Source organism: Gavialis gangeticus, unplaced genomic scaffold, assembly GCF_001723915.1.
Source record: "Gavialis gangeticus isolate Ggan-Ray unplaced genomic scaffold, GavGan_comp1, whole genome shotgun sequence".
Classification (NCBI taxonomy): domain Eukaryota; kingdom Metazoa; phylum Chordata; order Crocodylia; family Gavialidae; genus Gavialis; species Gavialis gangeticus.
Genome location: NW_017728998.1, coordinates 44,892,511 through 44,907,432, shown reverse-complemented (window position 1 = coordinate 44,907,432; position 14,922 = coordinate 44,892,511). Strand labels below are relative to the sequence as shown.

At 47.6% G+C, this 14,922-nt stretch overlaps 1 protein-coding gene and 1 long non-coding RNA gene across 2 annotated transcripts in view; one reads left to right on the top strand and one right to left on the bottom strand.

The window, feature by feature from the left end:
• MTSS1L (MTSS1L, I-BAR domain containing) overlaps window positions 1-14,922 on the top strand; it is a 140,701-nt gene that overhangs the window by 16,744 nt on the left and 109,035 nt on the right. The gene's annotated exons all lie outside the window — the stretch shown is intronic.
• LOC109289673 overlaps window positions 1,758-14,922 on the bottom strand; it is a 21,280-nt gene continuing 8,115 nt past the window's right edge. Inside the window, exons 2-3 of the long non-coding RNA XR_002095444.1 lie at window positions 4,720-4,724; window positions 1,758-1,769 (exon numbers count right to left, since the gene is read on the bottom strand). This is a non-coding gene — a long non-coding RNA (uncharacterized LOC109289673). The remainder of the gene's footprint in view (window positions 1,770-4,719; window positions 4,725-14,922) is intronic.

Here is a 14,922-nt window from a genome sequence, read left to right as displayed (position 1 = left end):
CTGACTTTCTAAAATGGTTAGAAGCATCATCTGAACTAGGGGTGGTGGCACATGTGCCATAAGTAGCATCACAGTCACTTTGTGGGGCACATAGCAGATCCAGCAGGGAGCAAGGAGAGCCGTGCCTGATAGAGCAGGCAGGAGAGAGCAGAGCAAAGCAACCGATCAGGCAGGGGAAAGGGATTGGAGTGGCACTTGGAGAGGGCTGGGCTTACCTTGTGGCATGCCTGCCAAAAGGTTGGCTCCCGTGGATCTAAGTGAAGAATTTGTTACTTTCTCTCTGCTGCTGAGAGAAAAAGCCCAGCACTGGGCATCCCATTTTAATTGGGAGTTATAAATGTTGAGGCAACCTGGAAAGAACTAGAGAATCCCAGAGCTCCGGTGTTCTTGAGTAGCAGAACTAACCATGCGTATCTGGGCTGAAGAGGTGGTGGGGAGTCGTATGCAGTCAGGTATCCTGCCGTCGCTCTCCACAAACATCCAGAGGACTTGACTAGGCAGGACTCAACAGACACAATTGTGCAAAAGGATGTTTAAGCCAAAGACCTGGAAACAATGTCTTAACAGATTTGCCCTAACAAAGACCCTCCTGTCTGGCTGAGTGTGGGGAAGTCTCTCAAGGGAAGTGGTGGAAGAGTCATTAAATGAGTCTTTCAGAGCTAGCTTGGGCAGCAGACTAGATGCTATGGCCCAGGGCTGCCTTGGCTCCAAAAGAACAGACTGGATGATTTCATGGAGCTTTCCCTTTTCTAATTCCTGTGGTTCTGCAAGTCAGATGCTCTTTGGAAATTTTTGGTTGGCCAAAGGGCTATGATTGGCCTAGTGCTCTAGTGAAATAGCTTCTAATGGCTCATGGCCAGACACATCCATATTACTCATGGTTGTTTCCCGCTACTTGTAGGCAGACGTAATACATCTACCAGTGGTTCTGTAAGTTAGTGTTCCAGCCATACTTCTCAGTGGAAAACACTGGTGTCATCATCTCCCCTCCCCCCGCAACCAAGAAAGCCTGATGATGTGGTGTCTCTTGGTAACAATATAAAGTGACTTATATTGACTGTTTAAAATGAGCCATGTGTGAGGCTCTGGAGAGGTACCACTAGACTATAATCACTGCATTATGCTGTGTTGTTTAGTTATTACTGCTGTTATTTATTTCACTTGTGACAGGAAAATCGAGTTTCCCACTGTATGTGCACACCCCAAGTAGGTGTTATAAATACACTTCTCACACCCCTCTCAAGGCTCTATATGAAGTATCAGATGCACATGGAAGCTGGAAAATCACCTCCCCGTCTGCGTATCTTAGACCTGTAGGAATGTGAATTCCAGGGCAGCTCAATTAATGTTCCTCAGATCCCTTCTGCTTATTTCCTATCCATCTTGACTCCTATCCATCTTGCTTCTTCACCCACCCTCAGAAAGGCCCAGTCCAGAACTATGAAGCCAACAGTCCTGTGTGCTATTACGGGCTGTAGGCAGACAGGGCATCCAGAGCCAGGGTTTCCTCTAGGCCAGAGGTTCAAGACACAGGACCTGCAAGCCATATGGAGCCACCATGCAATACCAGTGGCCTACCATAATTCTTTATTAAAGCACTTTATTAAAGGAAAAAAACATTTGAAAAGCAAATGTGTCCTCACTGCACAGCCATTCATTAATCTGTACGTGCAGCTGCCTGCACAGTTACATCTCCTACTTGCAAATACACTGAGGAGGCTCCTGTCTAATCAGAGTTGATCCATCCATCTCACAATGGTGACCCTCCCCTGGAGAGTGCACCTAGCAAGTGGCCCTCAATAGAGTTTGAGTTGTGTGTCTGTTTTAGGCTTTCCCATGCTAGGCCCACATGGGACATACATGTTTATCCATGATGGAGGGGGGCCATGGTCACTTTGGTATATGCGGTACATTAGCTACTAGAGAAGGCAGCTAACATGAGAAGCAGGTATTATACAAGGACATAATGCAGCTGTATATACCACATTATTCTCTTGGTTCATGCATGAGCAGTCAGGTGTCAACATAGGGATCTCCTGTTAGTTTAATATAAAAAAAATGGGCCAATTGTCTGGGTTTTGCATAGTGAGTTCTTGCGTTGTAATTTCATGTTGGAGAGTTTTATAACTAGATGTTTTTTAACAGCAAATGCCAGCCGTCCACACCATACAGTTTGTTCCCAGTATAGTGTCAAGCTGGGAGGAGGTTTGTAGCCAAAGGCCAGATCTGACAGTGGAGAGCTGTATGATGAGAACATGAATTTGAGGGTGCTTTCTGTTTACAGGATGCTAACAATAATGAGTTAAATGAATGACCAGTGAGCAGAAGGGCACTGAGGGTACTGTTAACTGCACTGATCTCTGAGACTATCTTAATGCGTTAATTGTTGAGACTTAATTTAGGGATAGATGTTTTCATTTTCTACCCGATGTATGGAATGAGACATCACATTGGTCATATTTGTTGTGGGCATATGGATGAAGGCAAAAGCAACAGCTTTTCCTACTGCATGGATACGGAAATTGGCTGGTAGCTGCATTCCAATGTCATTAACTATCCTGGCACTCTGATTGGCTATTAATTGTATGCCTGAGCATGAGGATTTGCATACTGCGGAGATATTCAAAGAGTACAGGAAGTAACAAGAGCAGAGGGATTTGCATATTGTACAGTTGCTAATCACCTGTCAATTAACTGTCTAATATGCAAATCTCAGCATTCAGGTTGGATAGCTGCACTGTTTTCCAATCAGCACAGCATGGGAATTTGTAACTTGTATGATCAGTAATGTCTGCAAGTTGGGTAGGCTGGTTGAAAAGCAGTTAGAATCCAACATCTCATTCTGGGTGGCTGAATAATATCCTGCATAAATATTGACTTCTGTGTAGTTGAACCTTTAGGTTCACTGGCTAGGAAGGCAAATACTGACCCATGTTAAGCTGAGCTTAATTAGTGTTTCAAGGGAAATGACTGATGCCCATCAAAGCATTAAGTCAATGTTGTTATTATTCTATATGTTCTGAATTTTTCCATCTGGAGGGCTCTCCATGCTGAATCAAATGGGGTTGAAATGCACTATTCTTCACTTTGGATGGGCCCATCAGGAGGCAGAGATTTGCATATGCAATCTGATTGGTGTTGACTCCAGTGTCATTCAGCAGCAGCCATTCAGGAGGCAGTCATTTCCATGCACAGTTGGACTGTATTGTTTGAGATCCCCTCGATAGAGTTTATCTCCCAGGAGACGAGCAGTAGGAGCTCTCCAATTCACTCCATGAATTCTTCCAGCCAGTCATGAACCAGGATAAATTTTCCTCTATGAAGCAATGAGTAAGAACACTTTGAGCGTTCTCAGCATGTGCTATGTTGTCCCTGTTACTCAGGTGTGGATAAGTACCCTGCGAGGGGTGAGTTCACCTCTAATGAACCTCATAAAGTTCTTCCTGTATCCTCATATCCTAGTCCCTAATATCCCTAGTATCCCCCTCTGTGCTCCTAATGTTGGAGGGCAAGGAACAGGACATAGATTGGCTCAGTAGGATTCATCTGTTAGGCAGAGTTTATTGTATATTCAGTGCTCAAAGATCATCACTGCCTTGGGGGAGACAGAGTTTAAGGATTACTAAGAGAAGAAGGAGCTGTTTAGAGTCAGAGCCAAGCCAGTGAAGTGGATGGGATGGATTTCCCTTGTGATATATATCATGGGGCCCTTGGGATAGCCATGAGGTAACCCCAGCTTATGATCACTGGCCTAGTGTTTCCTACAAATCAGGACAAAGTTGCTTCATTATTGTGAACTTCACTGAAGCATCCGTAGCCATTTCTGTCTCCTGTGAGCCACACCTTCCTGTCCTAAGGATTTGTTCCTGGGAGCATCAGCCTCTGTTGGTACTTGGGCCTCTATAGGATTTAGCTATGTGGATGTCAGGGGAAAAAGAGAAGTCATATGGCCTATGGTATAAATACAAAGGGATGGAGAGGAGGTCAGTGGTGTTCCCATCCATAGTGTTTGTATCCACTGGAGTAAGCACCCTGCTTCCGACCAGCAGGTGCTGAGTAGAGCACAGGGGAAAGCCAAAAGGTAGTAAATTCATTTAGGTTACAGGGAGGCTGCTTGTAGCTCTTCAGAATCCTAATTAACACATGCATCTCCAATTGGAGCCTCTAAGAGTCTTGGGTGTTTGCCACATTGTCTCCTGAACATCTTATGTTAGCAGTCCTTGAAGTTATTGTCTAGGAGCATGTTGCATAAAGCTTCCTGTGGCCCTCATGCAGGGCTAGGCCTGGTTATTGGCCTCTGGTGGAATAATCTCATTTATTCATACCACCACTAGTGACTCACCTGGAATTGCAAATGCCCAAGGGCCAGATCCCTTTTTATGAGCAAGAGAAGAGAGAAATAAACACTAATGGGAAACTTGGGCACAGTCCCTTCCTGCAGGGAGGATTCTCCTACAGGCACCCCTGGAAAAGGACCCTATAAGCCTGTCACCAAATTCAGTCTGTCCTCCCACACTTAACTCTCTTACTCACTGCTGTTGCAGACACAGCATCTCATCACCATAACAAAATGCTGAGACTTGAGTAGCTTTGTTATCCAAGTGCCTTGAGCATGCCCCTTTCACCTCGCACTCATCTCTCCTCTCTCAGTTGATTTTTGTAAATCCTGTCTGTGCTTCCCACACAATCCAGCCTGCTTTAAGCCTTGGTTTGGCTGACTTCACCTTCACTCTGGCCTTTCATGTAGCAGGAATACAACTTGGTCACAGTCATGCAGGAAATCAGTAGGAGAGCTAAGAACAGAACCCAAGTGTCCTGGCACTGTTGCCTTGAATCATGCTGCTCTGCCTAGGGTAGGAATAATGGACATCACATCACTCAGCAGGCTCCCAGTTTTCAGTCCACAGGGAAAATAATCCTCAAATGAAGGTGCTTCTCAGATTTTTTCAGATTCCTCTGTGCTAGCACTCAGGCAAGACATCTGCTGCTTACTGCTTCAAACCAAGTCAAAGATTTCCCAGGAATAGCTTTCCTTGCAGTATCATCATGCTTCTTCTTACAGATGAATCATAGCTGTGGGGAATGGGAAAGAACCACTGAAAGAGATTAAGAAATTAAAGAACAAAATGTGCCTAGCTGGGTAGAACATGAGCTATGCAGGAGGGACCTGGGAGTTGTCTCTGTAGAGTTAAGGTATGTTAACAGCAAGCATCAAGAAGGGGAAGGAATAGAAGTCTTAATAGCACTTTGTCCCTAAGTAGTCTGAGGAACCCTATCTATAATGTCCCAAGCAATGTAGCTACCAGCACTTGGCTTTGAAGGCTCATTCAGCTGATTTCACTGGTAGGGCATTTTTTGCCACATCTTCCAAAGAGCTCAGCACCTAGCATTCACCCAACATGTTGCAGTTTATGCAAAATCTGACCTCTATATGTACATGTGTGCACACACAAATTGTCCTTGCCTTGCTCTTGTTCAGGTGTTTGGTCAGTACCGTAGCAAAGAAGTTTGGTGCTCAAGGCAAACCCATAGCAGCAGCCCGCCCTTGTCCTGTGCATAGATGCGGGGGGCATACACCCCCCATGCTTGCTCAGGGGTCCATACAGCAGCAGGAACCACCCCCCATTCCCATGCCCCCCAAATAAGCTGCTCACGGCTCCATCCCACACCCCACCCTGGCTGGGCAGCACCTGTTAACACCCTTCGCTTTGGTTCCTGGGGCGGTTGTCCTGGTCCCCCCCCCTTTTTGCTACAGTAGTAGGTGTGGTGACAGAACAGCTAAGATGTCTTGCTGTTGCTCTCAGGGCAGAGTTTCAAGCCCTACTTTGCACTTGTGCCAAAGGTTGCATCAGCAATGGGTATCTGAATATACCTTCCCTTTCACTTGATCTTGCTGCATTGCTCCTCCCTTTGCTACCCTTAATGAGTTTAACCATGAATCACAGAGCCAAGTGGAAGCATTAGGGAGCAAGCCAGTGAAACCCTTTAGAACCTCAATAACCTTTGGTGGGCAGCTTTGTACTAGGACATTTAAGACTGGAAGTAGCCAGTGGTTGCCACTCTTCTGCCATCTCTGACTCCTGTAGGATTTTAGACTTTGATTAAATAATGGACTTTTGTTTTTAAATGTATTTCTTGTGCTGTGGGGGTTGCAGGGAGCATGTGCAATTTGGGGGTAAAGCTGCCTGCTAGAGTCAGCCTTGGTTGCTTAAATATACTCACACCTTGGAACTCCACCACTGCTTTCCCCAAATGTCCATGCCCCATTCTCACCATTCTCTAAGATGTCCCATAGTTGCATTCTTCCCATGCACATCCCCTTTGAGCACATCCTGGTGACTTCTGTTTCTTGTCAGTCCCACAGGCCCTCATCTCTCATTGAGTGGAGCCATTTCTATATATTCCTTAGTGGGCTGTTGGGTGTAGTAGGCTGGGTGAGGCCATGGTCAACCCCTGGTAGCAAGACCAGTTTGTTGTGGACTGACTGCATGGCAGTACTCCACTTCCCTTATCTGAGCTGAGGAAACACAGGTTCTCCACAAGCCCTGACCAGTACTCCCAGCTCACTCAGCCCAAATCCCAGTGTTTCTGAGCTGTGGCATCCTGAATACTTTTCCCATTAGTCTGGCCTCCCCTTCACTCTGTGTGGGGAAAGAAACCAGCCACAAGGAACCCTTCCCAAGCATGTCAGCTCCCCAGTATCAGTTCTCCTCGTATGGCTTTTGGGGAACAGAACCCCAGACCTGCTGGGCCCAGGAGAGAAGAACCTACCTGCATCAGGCATACCCCATGAGGGAGAGCAGGGAAGAGCATCCCCATGTACCCCATGGTTGGCTTGCCCCCTGCCATTGATGGAGGGGAAGAGTGATTAAGGGGCAGGAGGGAGGAAGGACCCCCTGGTTAGTGCTGGATGTAGAGCAGGCAGCAGATGGAGAGAGAGCAACTGGTGTTAGGATGGCTCTGGAGCTGATTCCAGCTGCTCCTGCTGGAGCAGGCAGCTTTATGGTAGCTGCTTCTTGTGCTATACTTGCAAGGGGCCGGTGGTTATTACTGCTCAGAGGTGGTTGATGGACACTGGAACCCACTGGTTGTCTTGCAGAGTCCTGTGGATCCCCCTCTGATCTAGCGATAACAACTCTTCCCCCTTGTTTTGCCCACCATCCACTGAAGGGTTTCTTTTTGGGCATCCCTGCCCTCCTAGGTTCCCTTGGGGCCCTACTCCCCAGCCAGGGGCTGTTCTCCTCAGTTTCTGACTGTTTGACTGACCTGCACGACAAAGAAGTTTCTTCTGCTGTTGCTTCAGAGAGACCGTTGGGAGAGGTGATGCAAGCTCAGCTAATCTTCTGTGTACTGGCCCTCGAGGTCTCCTCTCCTCTGCCACAGACCATCACCAACTAGGAGAACTCTTACAGAGCTAGCAAGGCCAGAGAACTAAGCTAGGATCATTTATTGAGATCAGATATCCTGAAGGCTGATGGATTTGATTCTTTCCCTCCATCCTTTGCCTTGTGATGGTGAAATTGTGCCATTTGCTCCCCAGACTCCAAAGGGGGGAGACTTAAGCAATTTCACTGCTGGAAAAGCAGAGTTTGCCAACTTATATTTATATGGGCTGGAGGGGAGACAATGTGATCTGGTGGGGAGAGTGCTGGCTTGGAAGTGAGGCAACTCCCTCCCCAGTGAAAAAGACTGAGATGCCCCCTACTTGAATAAGGCATGTCAGAAGATAATCAGATGCCACTGGCAAACAGTAAGCGTATTGCTCTGAGTTCCAAGGCCCTATGCTTCTCCGCAGCTAACGTCAGCCAAGGCTGAATAGTGCTGCACTGAAGGCTATGTTTACCACAAATTCAGCATCCAGCTCAGCACAGGAGCCAAGAGCACAAGTCCTGCAGTCAGTCCCTGGTAAAAAGCCCACAGACACAAAATGTTCCCAGCTGGGTCAAATCGCTGCTCTGTACAACTGAGTATCCTGGCACTGGACTGTGCCTGAGGCTTCAGGGGAACCAAACACCCTGTCCCATAATGTGCACAGTGCTCTCTTTGGAGACAGGACAGTTTCTTGAACCCTAGATTTACGCCCTGCAGTATCTGAATAAACATTCTCACATCTTGTTATGTATGATCACAAATGCTGCCCCTCATCAGACAGCTAACCCCTGTGGAAACTTGGGAATGACATGTGAAGGAGGCTGGCACTCATGAAGCTGCAGGTAAACCCTTGCTGTAAGTGCCAGGATGTTTCCTACTATTTGTCCTGACTTTAGCAGTCATTTGAGGTGGCTACTTGTTTTCTCCTGGAGGACCGTGTCAGAAATAGGGGCAGACCCATTTTTAGCAAATCCCCTCCCTCAGGGAAATCACTTGTAACCATCTCTTCCCCAGGTTCAGTACTGATGGGTTTTGCACTCTCCTCACTCAGGAATCTCGTCCATGTATCTAACTCCCCACCCTCTTCCTCTTTTCTGAAACACATCAGCCTCAGGTGAGCATTCATGGGAGAAGAGCATCATTCTGTCAGTGCTGAGGGGAGATGGGTCTGCATTTGCTGCTATACCCATATCCCATTCAGTTTTTTAACTGCACACTAGGTGATGTCTTTGATGTATTCTGCCCACTTTTGCCCAGGTTTTGCCTTCTGATGATCCTTCCTAGTCAGCATGAGTGATCTGGCATTACTTCTTTTGCTTAGCCAACCTGATTTCCTGTCCCTGTCTACGAGATACCATCCCCAACCCAATGTGGCTGAGTGCCAAGAGAGTATTTCCACAAGCCTATGTACCAGGCAAAGCTAACAGTCTGCTGCCTTCTCAGACCAGCAACAAATCTTCTAAAAGCACCTTGTAAGGTACTGCCTGTGGGCCTCATCCAATCCTCAGGAAGTCAATGGGAATTTTTTCTACTGACTCTGAGGAGGACTGGGTTGAGCCCTTGGTTCATAAGTATGTGAGCAATGTTGTCCCCCAGTGGCAGATCCATGTAGAGGATGTGAAGACTTATGCTCATTACAAGCATGAGCTAGAAGCAGTAGCATAACTAGAGGTGGATGAGAGGGGCACCAACCCTGGACCACAAATTAGGGGGGGTGCCAGAATTATCCCCAACCCCTAGCGGATCCATGCCCTGGCAACATTGCCATGCCAGGAACTCCAACACAGTCCTGTCCATCCGTCCCCACCCCCCAACTCTCTCACAGGGGTTGCCCTGGGTGCTACTAGCAAGAAGAGCTCTTCTTTATTTGCCAAACTCTGAGCGGGAGGCTGGGGTTCTAGTCTTGCTTTCTATTTATTTATACAGTCATTGTATCTAACACCACCAGTTTCAATAGTAACTTCACAGGTAGTTGTGTCTCTGCTCTGATGAGCAGCCATAAACTACATCTCCGTTTCCAATGCCTTACTCAGGTTTCAGATCACAAGATCTTGCCCCTTGCACCTCTGTTACTTATTGCCCTTGAATTTTCCCAGACATTCTTTCAAAAAGTATTGTAGCTTGAAAAAGCAAGGCATATCCAGTCCTACCTGGGCTCAGGACCCACCCATGGGGAGCTCAGAGCAGGATGCTCCTGAGCATGACCTGTCAGGCAGGGCTTCTCCAAGTCTGGCATGAGCCTGATGGTCAATAGAGACTCTGTCTGCATAGTATCAGGATGCTTCTTGCTGCTCTGTGACACCTTGACCCTCTCATGTTGGTTCTTTTCAGTTAGACACCAGGATGACAGCAGTGTAGTAATGTGCATTCATAGGGCTCAGTACTAGCTGTGCTGGAGCATGGCAGAGCTGAAGGGCAATTGGAAACAACAGTGGTTCTAAGTAATCTCTAAACCTCTCTCAGTTCTAGTCCTGGTTGTGTCCCCAAACCATGCCATCTTGTTCCTCCTCTGCTGCAAGCCACAGCAGCCCAAAGACTGCTCTAGTGTGTGCTTCTTTCTTATTCTGTTGAGGTTTGCCCACCTCCTAACATGTTACCTTCCCCTGGTGGGGTCTGTCTAAGAAGCACAAGATCAGAGTTGGCTATGCCAACTTTATGTCAACATCCCTCCTACAAAGGAAATCTTTGTCTGCCCTGTTGGGCAAATATAAGGCCACTTTGTACTACTCCACAATTACGGTAGGATCTGACCTGCAGTATTGTGACTCTCATGGCAACTCTAATTATAACACTTCTTAGGAGAGGAAGGTTCTTTTTGGATTAGGCCCTTCCTGAATCCTTCCCAGGAAGGGGGAATGGAAAAGCCAAAACATAATGGGTGGCTTGGAGCACACTTGAAAACCACTGTCATTAGCAATGTCTCATCTCAATGGCTGTCCAGGCTCAAGGGTTAGTGTCATGACTGAAAGGAGCTACGGGGGTTTCTTGTCAGATTCACCCTCATTTTGCATCATTTCCTCTGGTTGCAGCAGGGGGACTGTGAGACACAAAGTAGCAGTCTTCCCTCTAAACTCCAGGACTTTGAGATCCTTAGCTCTAGAACACTATTGTTCAGCTCAGTGCCTCCAGCCTTTCATTAACTCGCACTCGTTTTCCAGAGGACTGGCAGGCCAGACGTAAGCTAGTTAAAGACCTATATGAATAATTGCCCTTTAGCTGAAGTACATCCTGGATCAATCTAACTACACATTGGCTAGATCGCAGGTTGCCTTTCAGTCTGGATGATTATTACAAATTTGCCCCTCTCCATGGTATCTGGGCACCAAAGCTTAGCACTTGCCTGGCAATGCCTCTTCCAGTCTCAGGATCCCCATAAAGCAGGAGTACACCTAACTATGACATCTCACACACAGGATGGCTGAAGAGGGACAGATGCTTCCCTTCCCCCCGCCCCCTCCGGATGAAATTTTGACTGGGAAAAAACATCGGGCTAAAACATATCTCACATGAGGCCTGGGTGGTGACAGCAGTATCCCTGGGCAATAACAGAGGAGGAAGGGGGAGACAACTGTATTTGGTATAGCTTTTTTGATTGATAGTGTGGGCCTGTCATGATTCTCCAGGGACCAATCATAGCAAAGACCACCAGTCAATAAAAGTGACTAAAGGTCACCCATGCTTAAAGCTGCTTTCTTCCAGAAGGAGCCCTCCCCCACCCTGACCCAGGAAGGCCCTGGGGTGAATAAATAGCACATGGACTTTGCTGCATGCCCTGAGGATCTGGAAAAAGGTGTTTGAGGGCAGATGTAAATATCCAGACAGCACGCATTCAGCTCTGAGGATGCTCACCTCAGCTATCCCTGTTGGTGTTTCCCCTCCAGTTGGAGAATAAGGAGAAAAGCAGTTTTGAATCTTCCAGGTGCAGTCTGTCCCCCAGGTAAAACACAGCTCAGCAACCGTAGGTAGCTATGCTAGCAAAACCTCCCTTGGGGCCCAGCTGTAGTCAGAGATGTTCATGCTTTTCAGAAGACAGTGAAGCAGGCAATGTTGGGCAGGGTGCAGTGGCAGAAAGGGTGTGCATATTAGGCAGGCACCGTGGAAAGAATGCACGTGTGCACACGCACACACAGCAGTAAATGGGGATGGCCATACTTGAGGCAATCACAGGGTGGAAGACAAAGGGGCTGGTACTGCTCTGGTTGCCCAGAGAATTCTAACAGTACTGATTCCTCGGTCACACAGCTAAGAGGTGTGTTGGGGAGGAGGAAGGGAGCATAAGGTGACTAGTGGGAGAGCAGCAGCTTGCTTCCAGAATGAGTGAAGAATGAGGCAAAATGGTTGTAGTGTAAGTCACATGACTCTGAGCAAAGACACTGATTGACCAAGGTACTCTCCAGAGGGAAACCTTCCCTATCCAGCCTCATGTTTGGCACATACTTCCTGGAGTACAATAACAGGATGACACTGTCTACCCACTAGCCACCTCTGTGGCTGGTAGTTTTGCAAATGCAGGGTCCAATGCCGGTCTCATGTACCTCCTACCACTGTCTCCCAGAGATTATTCTGGGTTTTCATGGGTGTCATTCAGTTAATTGTTATACCCTTTAATTCCCACTGAGGTGTGGGAGGACAGTGGTGAGCCGTGTGTATTCTGTTTGGGGGGCAGGATTGAAGAACCCCTACATATGATCTGGCCCCACACACCAGCCCTGGAGGTCCTGAGTGCTAGTCAGTAAAGTAGGAATGGTCTGAGGTCATTTAGAAGTTACCTGTCTACACCATTTTCCAGCCTGCAGGGCACTACTCTTACCCATCTGTGACTGGGACAGACTGTCCCCCCTCGCCACCAGTGTCAATCCAGACTCTGCAGGGGCTTGTACAAGAGCTGTCTGGTACTACTTGGTGTTTTCCCAAGTGCGTTGGGTTCCCCCTTTGGTGCATCTGAGCTTCTGTGGACTTCTACAATGGAATCAGTCACACCTGCTGCTTCTCCTTGCAATAGTCTTCTCTTGTAGGATGCTGGGTTAAGTGATCCCAATCGCAGTTGGTGCTGGGTTCTGGGGTGAGGACACAGCCCCAGACTTTTCAGTTTGGCTGATGCCAGATATGTTTGGTTGGAGTTGGGGGAACAGGGGATAACCCCTCCCGCCCCCAAAATAAACCTACCAAGCAGGTCCCCAGGAAGGGATACTTGACTAGCTTCAGTAAGAAAAGATATTAGCTGCAAAAAAAGGACAGCTGCCCATTTCCTGTGCTTGAGAGGAAAGGGAAAAATTGGGCCTAATCATGAGATTTTTTTTCTGGGTCTGATTCTGTGAAGTGCTGACTGTACCCAGCTCCCATGAGACCACCTGGCAGGGACTACGGCCCATAGTAGCCTGGTCAGACTAATGCTTCCTGAGCCCTGCAGAGGGCCTCTAACCCCTGAATGGAGGGAAGAGTCCAAATCTCCATTTCCATGTCTGTTGCGGCTCCAGCCTGGACTCCTGGAGCAGCTTGCTCCCTCCTTACGCAGGGCTCCGGCCTGCGCTTCATTCTTGGGGAGCATCTTGCCTTCTGTGTCCTCCTTGCATCAATGTTTACCTTCTTTCTGCTGCCCTGCCTTTGCTTTAATTTTTTCCTGGGACTACAGCAGCCTTTGGCATGGGGTGAACTCTGTGTGAGTCTCTCACCCCAAAGGGGAAGCACTTGCACACTTTCCAGAGCCCTGGTGGTAGACACAGTCCATCTGCTTTGCAGGGGGGGTTACATGAAAGGTGCACTGTTTGCTACTCAGAGTGAGGGAAAGACTATAGAAGGAGTGAGTGGTGTCTCTGTGCCCTGTACAACCACCTCATTCAGGGGATGGATGGCTGTGTGTGTCCAGCAGGCTCGGGGTGGCTGCAGTGAATAAGGCTTTGGAAAACCACAAATGCTTGAAGCTGGGGAGGAGTGATAAAATCATAATCCAGTGTACTAGCTTTTTGGGACAGGTTACCTGGTAGCTTGGCAGGGCCCTGCTAGAAGTCTTCCCATAATACTTGCGGGGAGGGTCAGGAGCTGGCTGGTGAGGTCTCTCCTGCAGCTGTGGCAAGGGGTGATTGGAGAGCACCACAGGGTACTGAGGGGTATGTATTATGGGGAGTGAATCTCTGCAAGGGACTGAAATTTTCAAAGGCAATATCCTTTGAAAGAACTTTGTTCGGGGTTGGGGGCAAAGAGGAGAACCCAATACCAGTGGGCCTGGTACGTGGATTGAGTGACAGAAGCCTCAAAGGAAGGGTCTGTATGTCCTCCAGCCTCTACAGTTCCCATCAGTGTCTTACTAGCTGGGGTTCCAGAAGGTGAATAATTATTGTGCTCATGAAAACAGGAGGCCACTAGTTCTGGAGAGAGTCAGGAGTAATGCATACAAAAGCTGTGGTAGCTTCCTCCACTCCTGTTTTTTTTCATTGTTCTCCCTCAATTCTGACCTATGGACATATGCTCTTCCAGGGCTAGCCTACTTATGAGCAGAGATGGCTGTGAGCTGGGAGTGGGATGAGCTGAGCTAACTTGTACTCATGACCTGCCATTGTCTGTAATATGAAGTCAGCACACTGTCCCATCTCACCCTGGTTGGACTCAGTGTTATATAACACTGAATAAACTTAAAGGGGCATACCGTTTAATGGCCAGGTGTGAAGCTGCTCATGTCCTGTGCAGAGATACAGACAGAGTCACTCTCTGTGGGAGAGAGAAGACAAGAGCCTTTGTGGTCCTGCACTGTCCATACTTGCTGGGTCCAGACAGCAGCATTGCCAAGTTCACATATTCAAAACTTACACGTCAAGCCCTCCATAATCACAAGATTGCTTTAAGAATCTTGAAATTGCCTTGAAAACCATGACATTGTTATAAAATTGTAAATGTTGGCAACTTTTTCTTTGCTTACTGGTTCCACCTGCTTCATGTTTCCAAGCAGTTTTGTACAAATCGTAAGACCCAAAAAGAGTTTTTATAATGTAATTTTTTTAAAAATAAAAGTAAGATTCTCAACTGATCCTGTGATTCCAGTAGCCGGTGCTTCAGCAAAGCAAAAATTATAATGAGACTCAGGTTGCCAGCATAAGAATTGGTATTACTGGGTATGGCCATGCCCAATTGAGGTGCAGGTCTCCCTGGGAATTGGATCACATATTCATCACAGGAGGATGCAGGCCTGCTTCCTGCATCAGGACCTGGGACTGATTTCCACATTATCCAAAAAGGAATTCTATGGAGGTAGCCAATAGCCTCCCAACTCTACAAGGTGATGTTTGAAAAATGGCTGCAGCCCTGGGAGAAGACACTGTGACATATAGTTTGTGGGTTATGGTATTCCAGCCTAGTGCAGTAGGGAGGCTTTTGTGATCCAATGTCTTGCTGGGCCCATGAGATGCAACCTTCAGCTCCATTTCCCTTGACCGTTTTGAAGGAGAACAAACCTTCCTGTGCCCTATGATCTGTTCCTCTGTATAATGCGCTATGTCCATTTGGGTGGCAAGCTACACCTAGCCCAGCTCTGTGTGTGTGTGTGTGGGGGGGGGGGGT